The 13,621-nt window shown below is 43.4% G+C and overlaps 1 protein-coding gene across 1 annotated transcript in view; it reads left to right on the forward strand.

The window, feature by feature from the left end:
* GEMIN2 (gem nuclear organelle associated protein 2) overlaps window positions 1–13,621 on the forward strand; it is a 148,812-nt gene that overhangs the window by 7,218 nt on the left and 127,973 nt on the right. The gene's annotated exons all lie outside the window — the stretch shown is intronic.

Genomic DNA, 13,621 nt, shown 5'->3' on the forward strand with positions numbered 1-13,621 from the left:
AGGTTGAGCATAGCAGCTCGCAAGCACTGCTTTTCTGACGTGTTGGTATATATCTGGGTTGTTAACCACGACCACCTCATGCACATCACTATCACTTGGTCGTGGGCTTGCCTTAAAAAATCCTTTCTTTTCGTTAGTAACTGCTTTATGTTTGTCCCTCCGTAGGGTAGGTTATTACCACCTTGGCCATTGACCCTTTTACATGGATAATTGCACGTTTGCCGATAATTTTGACTGCCAGCAAACTTCGTTTTACTTTCGTCTGTGTCCTTCACGCTCATTGCTGCGCTTTGAATGGGCTTGCTTATGTCAACTGTCTTACTTTTTATTTTCAGTTTGTGAGGCAAGAAAAGTCTAGTTAGTAATTTTTAACGCAAATAGCTCTAACTCGAGCAAACATGATACCCATTGCATTGCAAATGCTTGTTTTCTATAGCTGCACTTTTGTTCATACATTTTACATGCTGTGTGTTTCTCCTGTTTCTTTAGTCTAGTAACACGTTTATTTAAAATACAAGGCTGATTTATTTCTGTAGTTATCGTGCACACCACAATTACATTCTGCCACTCTGCGCTACTGCACTCTACCCTACACCACTCCACTCTGTGCCACGTCACTCTATTCTGAAAGTCTACTCTACTGCACTTCATTGTACCCCATTCTGTGCCACTCCACTCTCCCACTGCACTCTACACCACTCTACACCTAACCACTGCAGTCTACTCCAGTGCTCTCTACTCTGCATCAGTGTACTCCTCGACACTGATCTCTGTGCCACTCTGCTCTATACCATTGCACACTGATCTCTATGCCACTCTACTCTATACCATTGCACACTGAAACTATATTCTGAAAACACTGCACTCTCCACCACTGAACCATACGCCACTCTACTCTGCACTTCTGCACTCTATGCCCCTGCACTCTTTGGCACTGTAATCTGGACCACTCTGTGCTGCTCTCCTCTGCGCCACTGAACTCTGCGCCACTGCACTCTATGCCATTTGACTCAACTCTACTGCGCCACTCAACTCTGCACTGCTCAATTCAATGCCACTGCACTCTACACCATTAAGCTCTGCAGCACTCTATGCCCGTGCCCACTACACCAGTCCATTCTACCACTGCCATCCCAGTGTATGCCACTCTACACAATTCCACACTGTGCCACTCCAGTAAACGACACACTCTGCCACTCCACAGCACTCTATTCCACTCTTTGCCATTCCACTCTACGATACTCTACACCAGTGGTTCCCAAACTTTTTCGATCCCCGGCTCCTTTGACCTATTGGCCGTGTTGGCCACGGCTCCCCATTATGTTACTTTTTTTTGGCGGGTGGGGGAACGTAATCCCAGCCTGTACCTGTACCTACACTATTTACAGTTTGACTTCTTTATTCTCTCGTTCAGGTTCCTGAAAACCATTTATTTTAAACTATTTCTTTTCTTTTGTCATAGGGATATTATTAATGGTACTCTGGCGCCCTCCGCTGGTCACAATAATTAATGCAGGGGGTTTTGTTTCCAAAACCACGGTGAAAAGCTACCGATTAAAAGCACCTCCGAGTGGTTTCCAGACTGTGTGCGGCGCCCCTGGCTAATTTTGACGGCGCACCAAGGAGCCGCGGCGCACAGTTTGGGAACCACTGCTCTACACCACTCTCCTCTACACCACTTTTAGTCATGCTGAACAGTAGCCACGTTGGGGTACAACATGGCTAAAACACTTTGGCAAAGCCAATAGCTCTTGCATCGATGTGACATATTGACTATGCCAATGCTTGTTTGAGCTACTTGCTTTCTAAGACCAGTATATATATTTTGAATCCAACTTGTGGCTCCGATTGTACCATGCCTCTAAAAAAATGCAGCAGCATTTTCCAGAAGTTTGGGTGTCTATAGTTTGCATCATCTTTTCGAAACAAAGCACGTACACAACTTTTTTGGTCTGGCATTATCCAGCCTTTCTGTTTTTATTATTTTTAATAACATACTGTGTGCGACTTTCTCCTCTCTCTCCCCCTCTCTCTATATGCCTTTGGTTTTGAATTTTTTTTTTTCAGTAAATCTTTTTTTTTGTTGCTTTTTTTTACGTAAAGTAATATGTTTCCTACCCCATGCTGCGCACGGTCTTTGGCGTTTGGTGTCAGAGTAGATTTTTGAGGAAGAGGCCGTCCCCCTAATTAGCTTCAAAATACTCACCTATGTTATCTGCTAGGATATCCCAAAGCGGCCCTATTGAGTCTGCAGGCTACAAGTGCCATGTAGGAATAGAAGAGGCAGCCTTGACCCAGGAGAGTGCCAGCAATAGTTGATTATAATCTGATAACTCCTTCCCCTGTATGCACGGCTATAACTCAGCCCCCATATGCACAACGTTATTCTCACTCTTGTGAGAATAAAACCATGCATATGGAAGCTGAGGAGGCTATTCTATCAAGTCGGACAAAAATCTTGTAAACTTGAGAGGTGAATGAATAGAGCAGACACCTGGGATTAATATATGGCATCACACAGTGACCACTGTTGTAGCCAGGAAGAGAGCACTTGAGTGCATTAGAGACCATAGGTACCCTACGGAGGGGGGGGAGGGATGAGATCTGTCCAAAGACATAATTTAAATCCTCAGTCCCCATATGTGCCCATTTAGCCAGGTGGGTTGCGAGGCGCTATAGAAATTTGGGTTGATCAGAGTTCAGGGTGTAAATGGTACACGGGAGCCATCAAGTCTGGCCTCCAGTAAAACAAAGCGAAATTCAGGGTTGATGTCCTCAGATACGACTAACACATATGAAAGTGCCCCTAGCGAATGATGTAGTCAGTAGAGTAGACTTTTCCCCTCTCTCCTTTTTCAAACGCTCCCTCTCTGTTCTAGTAATGTGCGACTCCTTCAGCAGCACCGTTTAGTGGGGGTATGCGTCCTCCTAATACCCCAGGACATGTTTGAGAACCCCTTCTTTATATCCTCCTGGGTTGGCTAATTTGACTTAGTTTTTTGATATGTTCATTATTTGGGGCATGGTAGTCTAGCTATTTGCTCAGCATGCCTTCTTTTCCTTATTGGTGTCCTGCGAAAGCGCAGATTTGGAAAATATGATGAATGAGCGCTCTATAAAGGTGCGGAAACAAGTGTAAACCAATGCAATAGACCACATTGTTATTTGATTCTAGTTATCGACTGTTGGCAAGGTGGAAAAAGCATGTGGGGGTGTAACAGCAAGGACCACAAAATGTTTTGTCAAGAGCCCTTACAAATACTTTTTATCTAGATGCAATGAAATGTGCTTTGGGTATGCAACGTGCTCAGCTGTTTAAACACAGTTTCTCAAACACTTGGCCACTTACTATAATATGCATTGCACACTAGTCATGGTCTGTAGCTGAAGAAGGTATTTTTGTTGGAACATCTGCAAAGCTGCTGAGTTAAGGTTGTATGCAACTATAGAAATTGAATTAGTAAAACATGACTGACAAATTTTTAAAAAGTGCAACCAAAACAATTAGTTCTTTTTGAGGTCTTAACTTTTTTAAATGTTTGCAGAGATTAGTTCAGTAATATTTCAGGGGAATATAGTCTGCAATACATTTTCCCATTCTGTTTGGTATCATTTGAGTTGGCCACTCTACATCAGATGTTTTCTACCTATTGTTTGGCTAGCAATCTGCACCAGAAGTTTGCTACATATTGTCTGGCAAACAGCTAGCAAAGTCAATAAGTCTGGTATTGACTTCCATTCTTTTGGCACTGTCAATTTTATTTCTCTTGTCTTGTTTTTTGTAAAACTTGTTTGGGGGCGGTGGTGATGGCTGGACCCTTATCAACACATTTAAGTGGCTATGAGCAAAAATATTTTGAATCTCAAAAACATGTCGCCATACTAGTACCTGTCACTTGAGAAACATGTTTAATGTTTTAATGTGTCCCTCAGAATACTGTCTCACTCAGTGGTCCATGCCGAATGCCCCATTGGCAGAAACAAATGTGCACGACACAACAGTATCCCAATGAACTGGCAGAAAAATTCTATAATTAAGTATATTAGATGTGTTTATCTGTCGTAGTTTGGACTCCTGCTCTTGGCAAGACTGCTGGTTAAAGGATAACAGTACTTTTGTTTGTAGGTGACTATGCCTATCCTACAACAAATCGCAACTGTTGTCCCAACCTTACCGGCTCACTAGCAGTACCTCACCAGAAACACAATTGTAAAAAGGTGATTTGTGACAGCCTTTACTCATGGACTCGAAAATAAGACTTCTCAGGGAGTGTCATGGTTAAACAGAGATTACCCCTTTCTCACAGATAAATCATGTCTCATACAAACACAGGCAATGACAAAGATGCAGTAAAGTTTCTATGATTTTTATTTAACACAACTGCAATTTGCGATAAGTTGCAAGGGCTGCAATGATTAGGATAATGAATAATGCAAGGAACAGAATTGTGAAGACTAGTCATTATTACAAAGACCCCCACCATCTTGCAATGCATGTAAAAGACATACGAGATGTAATATGCCCTAATACCCTAAAGGAGAGCTGGGTTTGCTAAACCTAATCTGCCAATGCCAGGTCCATGAGAGGAGCCCCAACCCTCGTTACCTTGTAATGAGGTCTCTATCTCAGACTCCACAGGGACACGAAGACTGGGTCAGCATCAAGATGACGTGTAGCATCGATATCGGCGATGGTGGTGATGCCCTCTGGTCGGAATCCCTCTGATTATCTGTCTAAAGTGCGATGTATTTATACAGAACTACCAGGACCCCTGACGTAGGTGTGTTTCCAAACAACAGATAACAGCCATGCTTGGGACGGCAATTATAATAAACAATCCCTCGGAAGTATAGAGAGGGAAAGTCCCTAAGTGTGAACACCTACTGTTTGTTTGTCTTTACTGCTTGATCTTGATGCCTTAGCGCAGTGGCACTGATAATGCAATACATATTAAGTGGCCTAACAATAAACAAGGCAGCCATCTTAGGTGAATTAAATAATTAAATGGCTAAGCCAGACCAAGCTAAGTAGGTTAAAAGTCACTAGGTGACAGGGGCACGAGTCTGCAAGCCAGAGGCTAAGCTAACTCCTGTTATCCCATTAAAACCAACTAGGATTCACTACACCCTCCCCATTGCCGTAACAGGTATGACGAAGGTACAGGAACCCAAACGCTAAAATTGCTCTGAACTAAAAAGCTAAAAGCATAAAAACTAGCTAAAAAAATCTTACAAATATGTTAAGGTAATAAAAATAGTTCAGTTAAAATACATACAGAGATGTTAATGTCAACTATGACAAGCACAGCGTGCCAAAGCAAATTAATTTAAATGCATAACTATAATTGGGAATGGCAAGCCAATTCATCAAATTATTTACTGTACGCATGATCTCTAAGAGTGTCATCGAAGTCACCAACCAAGGACCTAAAAAATGAGCCAACATCATTGGATGTTAAATCGAGTGCTGGGCGGACAAACTGATCCACAGAGCAGTAGTGAGCAGTACTTTCTGGTGTAAAGTCATTTGTTGCAGTGTCCTCGTCCATGGTAGATCTCAAAACGGAAGGCTCATAGGTGGCCTCGCGGAGCAACCTCAGTCTCAAGGGGCATGACCATGTATGAACCCTCATCAGGGACATAAGCAGTTCGTGGTCCACAGGCGATGTCAGTGCAACAGCAAGACAGACCATAGTAGATGTTCAAAGAGGCACCATATGCAGCGGAAAACTGGTTGTACGCACCAGAGAAGGGGCCGAAATGCCAACGACCAGTCATGCTCCAGTTCCACCAGCAAGGGTGCACCGAAGATCCGAACCATGCGTTCATGGCGCAGCGGAGTTGGTGGGAGCGGCTCAATTGCTCTGCGTAGCTGGAAAGAAACAACCACTGTGAATCAGAAGAAATAGCAGTAGTAGTCCGCCAGTCCAAGCCCAAATAATTGGAAAACCACCAAACACACTTGAAAAGAGCAAGTGGATGGATGACGGGATGACTCCGAAGACAGTCTGGAAGATGGACACAAAACCAAACCTGACAGCCTAAAAGAAATGGACAATCCCAGTAGTGCTTGAAGCATTGAATATTCTGGATACCAGTTCTCCAAAGTGCTTGGGGAAGTTGGTATTTAATAGGGATTGTATCTCGGCTGATGATCTTGCAATCTGGAGAGCATACGTCTCCTTTGCCGATGTCAAGGCGACCTGTTTTCGAAACAATAGCGCCTTTAGCCTGCTTAGCTTGTCATAGTTCACATTAATAGTATCTATGTGGGGCCATATGTCAGATACTTTTATCTCTCGTGTGGGGGGGAATAAAACATGTCCACAACACCTAACGACCTTCAAGACCGAGATTGCGTAGGCAGTTCCTGGTCGCATTTCGCAACAACTTTGATCGTTCAGTACCACATAACTTCCATTGGAAAGTACATGAAATAACAGGCGAATCAAAGGGACGGGAGTACCCTTCAGAAAACAGGCTAAGTTTGCGACCCCCGCATTGCAAGGACTGTGAAGGGACACCTGCTTGCATATCATTGAATGACTACCAGCAGTCTCACATTTGCTTCCGCTAAGAAAGATCTCCGTTTCGCTGTTCAGACATTTATAATCAAAGGGCAACTCCCACTCTTCCCTAATATAGCTATCTCTTAGTTGCTCATACCTTCCCACTGCAAGATGTTTCAGGCAGCTTGAGAAACGAAAGGTCGAAATAGATAAATTAATTATGCCATGTAAGAGCCAGATAGTTGAAGGACTCTCTGCTCCCGTGAAGGGCAACTTATCTAGTTTTTCCACGTGAAGCATGGTGAAACTAGCCTCCCTTTTAGCCATTGTCTGTTGTTCTCTGGAAAAATTTAAAAGCAGTGAAAAATTAACTCCCGTTAATGTACTTCCATGGAATATGACAATTTTTCAGTGTCTGTAGAGTCCAACATAGCTGTGTCTGTCCATGATATAACCGGGACAAGTCTGTCTGAGTGATATCAAAAGCAGACAACACTATATTTGATAGTGACTAAATGCTGTTGGACATAGTATTCATGCCGTTGTCGACAACTGCTAAAGCCTTCTCTAAATTTTCCTTATCCAATTGCCTTAAACGCGCAGCAGCCTCAGTCTGTGAAAGTTTCCAAATTTAATTGTACATAGCATATAGGAACCTTTTCAAGCGCTGTTTTCTAGGACCCAGCAGAAAATCATGCAAGTCTACATCTTCAGAAAGAGTGTTCAGATGTTTCTTAACTGCAGCTAACGTGTTAGACTGTACCCATTGCTGGCACAATTTACCCACACTCTATGTCGTAATTATACCTGTATGTTGACCCGATATAAAGCGAGGGTCTGGCCTGTTAATTGAAAAAACCCCTGAAGAGTTCAAGAAACGCGCTTGACACATTAGTGTCAGCGGGCCATATTAACCACCCGCCTGGACTGGAAAGTGAAGAATTATAGGTACCAGCTTCAACCATTGCATCTAGCCTTTCCTCTGTGATATTAAGGAAGTATTGCCAATCTTTAAACCTTGCCGGAGTGGGGATACTGGGCGTGTTCATGTCTTTAATTTTTGCTAACCCTAGACAGGATGTCTGCTGAATAGTGTCATTTAAAAAATCATTTGCACAGGAATCAGGCATGCTCAAAATAAAGCTTCCCTACCGTGTATCTGCCAATCTTGTGTTCCCCATACACTTTTCAAGTCAATAGTGCTCTTCCAGTATTCGTAACCTTCAACTGCGAGCCAGGAAACAAAGGGATCTGAATAAATCAGTTTTGTGTCAGTTAGCAAAAATTTCCTAATTTGTGCTGGAGGTATTTTAAAATAATACAACTCTGCTTTTTTTGTGTCATGCCCAGAAAAATATGTAAATTTATCACTATAGTATTTTGGGCTCCCCACTGGTGGTGTAGAACAGCGTTCCCACTGTGTGTGGTTCAATACTGGCCTGTATCTAGTGGCACGGTGTAGGTAGTAATGTCCCCAATTATAATAGCAGAACATTTCTCCATAATTCATTGTATGTTCCTATACATCATCACTTTCAAAAGCGGAATAGTCCTTCATTTCATTTAGCATGGAATCAACTGTTTGGACGTCCCAATCATCAGAGACAACATCAGGTGTAATTACATCTGTCATAGATATTTTGAACATGTATGGTATTTGAATAATCTCTGTAGGCCCGTATATATCAAAGGGAACCTCGTCCCACACAATCCCATCAGAAATCGGTATTGCTGTAACATTTACAAGGGACAAGTCTCTACGGACCTTATGCGAGGAATGATATGGAGTTAAAACTTCATCAACAGGCTCAACAGAGGAGCGATCAGGAATATAGTGACCATTTATGAGCAAAAACAAAACAGTCACAAAACCAATCCATAAAAATAATCCTGAAAATGTCAAACAGAACCATAAATAGTTCAACATGTATATCAAATAGTTCTTTTCAAGCCATTGACATAGCTTACTTCTTGTTGAAACATTGTCAATCACAGTAGTGGATGAGTCTGAAGAAAAGTCATCAATGTCAATGAAATAGCCAGAGGTAGTCTCTGCAAACACAGGAGCTGGTGCATTACTTGTACTTTGGTCCACTTTGTGGGAGGCTCTTGGTAGACTGTGTCATTAGTCTGTGAGGTGTTTGTGTAAAAAACAGTCAAATCTTGGACAGGAGTGGTCATCGAAGTGGTGACTGGAACCAGCAAAAGTTCATTTTCCGCCCTCCCCATGGTCGAGGAGGTGTCTGGAACAGCATTGGACATTGTTGCATAGTCCGTAGTAGTGTTGTTCATCCTACTATGTAGATGTATGTCCTGTTGGGTAGTGAGAGGGGATCAGGAACCACCCAAGGGACCTCTTGGTATATTGTGAATGGTTCGGCCACATGGTGTAATTTGATGTCATCAATGGAAATGAATCTGTTCGTTCGAGAACCAGACAGTGGTGGTAAGATGACAGTCCTGGTACCTTGAATTCTCAAGACCGGTACAGGTGCTCTGTACGATGGGCCGAATTTCTTCTTCACTGTGATCTTCTCACAAACCAGATCCCCAGCTTTAGAAATCCAGCCAGTCTAAGTTTTCGCTAAATCCCTTATTCCTAAGGTGGCAGCACTGGTAGATGATTTATCATCACAAAATTTCTGTAGCTCCTGTAACACAGTGAGACGTTCATTTATGTCAAATGGTTTTTCTGCTGCCACCATACCAGAGGCATCAAGATCTGGGACATACATAGGTATCCCAAAGAGAACCTCATAAAGAGTGCGTCCCTCCAAGGACCATCTCGCGAGATTATTCAGTGCTCTCTGGACCCCATATAGGTGATGTAACCAACTGCGGCCTGAACCTAGTACTCAAGCTGTTAAGGACTGCTTTAGATCACGATTCCGCTTCTCCACGACCGAATTTCCCTTGGGATGGTATGGTGAGGAGTAATGGAGTTCAACACCCATCGTCCCCATGGTGTCCCTTAATGCCTTAGAGGCAAATGCAGGGCCCTGGTCCGAATGGTATGCTGCAACCGCATATGTACCGATAAAGATCAGCAAGTCTTTTATAACAATCCGGGCGTCAGCCGACTGCTGGGCCATACCCACAGGAATCTAGAACAAGAATCTACAGTGACTAGAATATATTCGTATGCACCATCAGGCTGTAAGAGACCACAATGGTCTGTAGTGGCCTATTGGACATTAAGAGGGATGTCTGCGGTGGGCGTTTGATATTAGAGCCCTTTATCTGCTGGCAAATGTCACAATAAAGGACATACTGCTTTGTTCGTCTGCATAGACCAGGCCACCAGAAACGTTTCTGTAAGAGTGTTATTGTGGCAGATATGCCAGCATGTGCTGAAGCGACACCCTCATGTGCTGCTTTTACTAGATCTAATCTCTGGTCTTCGTTTGGGATCACACGATCTCCAACCCCAGGAATTGTTGCGTAGGCAACATTCTGTGCACTGATATGGTAAGTATGGTTTATAGGTTATCCCTTTGGAAGGCGCTTGCCTGCAGCCGAAGCTTTCACAGAAATCAGTATTTCATTATCCAATCTCGTTTGTGAACGAGTCACTGCAGCCACAGAAGCTGTAGCTACTGCTGCTTTGGCTGCTTCATCAGCCAATGTATTGCCAGTAACGTGTACTCCTACACGTTGGTGGCCCAATGTATGTACTACATGGAGATACGGTAGCTTATCCTTAAAATCAGCCACCCTCCCCCACAATATTTTGTGTTTAATGGTGTTCCCTTTAGAATCTCTAAACCCGTTCAGCTTCCAATGATTGAGATAATCATTGTATGACTGAACACAGTAGTATGAGTCACAGACTATTAAAGTCAGTCTTCCTGGCTTAGTATGTTCAAGCGCTAGGATGAGAGCTTTAGGTTCAGCCAATTGGGCTGTGCAGTCCCCTAAGGTCTGTGTGTAGGTATTGTGAGGGAGGAAGACTCCATCTTCCATCACTCTGCTCACGGTTGCGGAAGCTGCGGAGTATTGATGTTTAGTACCTACAGCCGGTTGTGTTGAACCATCAGTGTATATGACCGTTTGGTATCTGTCTAGTGGCAAGATATTTAGAGGAGCGGGGTACTCTTGTTCGTACTGGAGAAACTCTTGTGTCTGAAGTTTTGGATCAAAAATGTAATAGACATCAGTGGCGGTCAGAGACGTTGCCCAATGAATCCAGCGTGGATGTAATGCTTTAGCGTTGGGAACGCTTGCTTTGGTGACAGCCTCTAAGGCCGGCACCGGGGAGACAAAAATAAATTTCCCCTGGGCAAGTGGCCTCTCTTTTATGACGGCCATCTGAACTGCCGGCTGAATCTTTTCTGTAGGTGCAAAACGCTGTTCTGCATTGGAGTTTAAATGTGATTTATATGCTATGGGTACTGTCTTACCCTCGTTGAAGGTGACATAAGTAAAACCAATGGCACCAGCAATTATTCTGATGACCAAATTTGTTTTATTGTCACGTGTGTGTAAGTGTTTAGCTTCTAGCATGTCCTGTTGCATTTCCCTAAGGATGTGTGTGTGTTCAGCCGTCCAGTGTCTGCTGGAAAAATTGGGCTGAACCAAGTCATAAAGTGGCTTGATACGTTGTGCATATTCTGGAATGTATGTTCTGCCAAAATAAAAACTAGTAATGACTGTAGTTTCTTAAGCGTCTGATAGCTCATATCCCAGGAACAGTACACTGAGAAAGGCAATCTTACTTTTTTAAAAGTTTAATTTGTAACCGAGGCCTGCAAATCCCAAAATGATCCGATCGACCCTTGCAAGATGAATGTCAAGGTCGGCGTCTGTGAGATATGTCATCCACATAGGATAACGCCTCGGAATCAATATCATGCAATATTGATGTTACACGGGCTGAAAACAGCCCTGGGCTGTTTTTATAGCCTTGAGGTAAACAACAAAAGCGTTTCTGAGAGCCAAATGAGAATGCACTCAGGTCCCAACTTTCGTGTGCTAAGTTCTGGCAGAAAAAGCCATTCGATATGTCTAATGTTGTTTTAAATTTTTTACCACTATATTGTTTATTAGTGCTGTGCTATGTGAATTTTGTATAGCGTATATACGTGTATGACTATTTAAATGTCTATAATCAATGACTATTCTGTATGAGTGGTCTGGCTTTGCAACAGGGAATAACGGGTTATTAATTGCAGATGTACAGGGCTCAGTTACCCCCTGGTATTCAAGCTGGGTGAGGATCTCCCTCACCGGAGCTTTCGCTTCATGCTTGACAGGATATTGTGGCTGCGGTTGGGGTGTAGACCTAACGGAAATAACATGACAAGGAGACTCCTTGTCCCAACCTACATGATTGCGGTATAACGCAGGTGCCTGCACTAAAGCCCTTTCAACAACATAGGCTTCTTTTTCTGCTTCAGGAACAAGATTGGAGAAAGAAGGCAAAATGACATCTTCCCCATGCAGGAGCGCCATGTTCAGGCGGCCAGTCTCTTTCGGCCAATAGGATATCACTAGTAAGCTCATCCGAAAATATCACACTAATCGTGCGCTCCACGTCTCCCTCTATCTGAATTTTCAAGTCAAAAACCCTGTTGGGTGGGAGAACGCGGCCGTCCGCAGTTTCAACTGCGATAAAATCGCTAGTTGCTGTCACATCCAGATGATCTTTCAGACTCTTGCGACATATCGTAACCTCTGCTGCGCCGTCTAACAGAGTCACTGCCCACGTCTTGTTCCTTAACAGTGTTCTCAAGTATACTGGCATTTTTAGCTGTCAGTGCTGCCACCTTTTTCTCTTTAAACTGTGGCTTTTGCTGAGGAGTCTTTTCTTCTTTTTTAATGGTAGACTGCGGCGAATCTTTCTTTTGTTTCTCGTATTCAGGACGTTGATCTGGACGGCCCTCTCTCCCGCTAAGTCTTTCCGGTGCATCCTGAAAGGAACGAGAGGGACGTGAATCAGTATATCTGTCTGGAATTTTAATGTTCTCCCTATTTCTTAGATTGTATCTCCTTTCGGAGTTCTCTGGGTGTGGAGAATCAGCTCTCTTATTTCTTCTATCTTTGAAATCTTTTGTTTTTTCCCAGCGCTTCTTAGAACCCTCTTGTGCCTGCTTTGTAGCCTCCATATGGGCGGTACCTTGTAACTCCAATTTCTTTGGCTTGGCTCCCAAACTATCCCGGCCTATACTAGTATAGGTGTCTGAAATAATGTTCGGCAGCTGTCTCTCTTGTTCCTGGTGTGGAGTTTCCTGGAGAAGCTGGCGTATTGCCAGTGCTACCTCCTCCCCTTTAATATTACTGAGTATTATTGAGGAAACTGCGTCAGTTACGCATTAATTGAATTCCCAAATCCAAGGCTGGGGCAGCCCCGTGTTCATTCTGTATTTGTTTTAACACTTCCGGTAAATTGGCAAGTGTCGGGGTACCATGTGTGGTAGTATATATGGCTGCAAAGACTGTCCCCCATGTGGCGCAGTCCTCCACTGAGGGAACCATCCCAAAGGGCAAGCACATAGTGAGCAGTCTGTTTTTCCTGTGGTCCCGTATGGGGAAACACAGCTTCCAGCTGATTAGTTTTCTGGGCATTCCCGAACAGTATTTTTTCCCATTCTGCGGGTACCTTACCCATGATAATATGCACTGTTTGTGGATTAATCCCAGTAGCGAATTGATAACCACCAGGTACTGGTGGTGCTGGACGCGCTGGTGTTCAAAGTCTGCATTACGAACTGAACTAATAGTCTATATAATAATGTCACTAACTCATTATATAAATCTTGCAGATCTGCTATCGACATATTCTGTATGCCTGGGTGAGGTGTGTATGTGGCAAACATAGACCACGTTGGTCCGTCATTACTTAAGGGCCCTAGCCTCACTCTTTGTAGTACATGTGGTAGGGCGCCTTCAAACCAGTTCTGGTGCTCTTGGTATGTGAGCGATATTTCATGATACTGGTATGCTTGGTACTGTTGAGGTACGTTCGCAATCTCATATGTGTAAAATGTATGTGTTCTTTGGTCCACCTCAGGAAAGGTGACCCCACAGTAAAATGTTTGTTTGGTATGCTTCATTAGCTTCTATTATAAGAGTAACATCCCCGCCCTCATCTCTAAGGCCATGTGTTAATAAAT

The sequence above is a fragment of the Pleurodeles waltl genome, chromosome 9 (genome assembly GCF_031143425.1).
Source record: "Pleurodeles waltl isolate 20211129_DDA chromosome 9, aPleWal1.hap1.20221129, whole genome shotgun sequence".
Classification (NCBI taxonomy): Eukaryota; Metazoa; Chordata; class Amphibia; order Caudata; family Salamandridae; genus Pleurodeles; species Pleurodeles waltl.